The sequence below is a fragment of the Aplysia californica genome, unplaced genomic scaffold, assembly GCF_000002075.1.
Source record: "Aplysia californica isolate F4 #8 unplaced genomic scaffold, AplCal3.0 scaffold01119, whole genome shotgun sequence".
Lineage (NCBI taxonomy): Eukaryota > Metazoa > Mollusca > Gastropoda > Aplysiida > Aplysiidae > Aplysia > Aplysia californica.
Window position 1 is genome coordinate 102777 of NW_004798389.1, and position 1162 is coordinate 103938.

Sequence of the window (1162 nt, forward strand, 5' to 3'; positions counted from 1 at the left end):
CACACACACACACACACACACACACACACACGGGCTCTCTTCGGACCCATGACGAGCACAAGTTCTAAAGAAGAGGTGTAAATAATCTGCAGAACAACAATAAGGACAGCAACAGCAAAGACAAAAAAACAAACAAACAACAAACAGCAACAATATATATATAACGAAAACAGGAAATATAGCTGTAGTAGTTACAACAGCCAAATTAACACCAACCACAACAACAGCACCAATAACAATACACCAGCAGTAAAAGCAACAACTAAATATAACAACAACAACAGTAACAACAAGAGGGAAAAGGAGTAGAAACATCAATGAGAGCTCCACCATAATAATACAAACAACAAAAGAAACATACTACTTGTAATCATATGAACATCAATACTCAAATCGCAACATTGACCATGCACATATTTAGCTATAGTATGAGTTTCACTGTACTTTGCAACACAATTACACCAGGCAAATAACACACAGAAACAAACACACGGGTTCCTACATAACTGCCAGTCATTCTTAGTAACTCAATGTAGAGGTGGGCAAAATCCGGATAATCTAAGGATAACCGGATAATTCTCAATGAAACATTATCCGAATTCAGACTCGTAACTCTCTTTCCTGACCCGTTTGCTGAAGCGGGTGCACCCATTCGTTGAAGTGATGCTAACCCATTTGTCAAAGTGGTTTTAACCCATTTGCCGGATCGGTTCATAACATATTATTTACCAAAGAGGTGCATATTATTCGGATTTTTGCTAAAGCGACTCATTGCCCAGCCCTAACTCAATGTCCGCATAAAAGTAAACAAACTGAGAAAGCTGACAAGATTCTCAACAAAACAAACAACAAAAAAACCAAACACAAACCAAAACCAAAACCAGGCGGCACGTTGCAAAAACAAGTCAGCAATGACGAGCAACATACGATCTGTGACGTCATTCACGAATCCAACACGCAAGTAAATGCATCGTCATTCAAGCATGCACATTAGTGAGGGAATGAACAAGGGGGATTTTACACGCGATATGGTGTAGTGGTACAGAAAGATGCTCGGGTTATACTAATATGAAATATTGTTTACATATATATATTGTATGTATATATATATATTATACACATATAAATATAATATATACATGTGCGTATATCATTATATGCG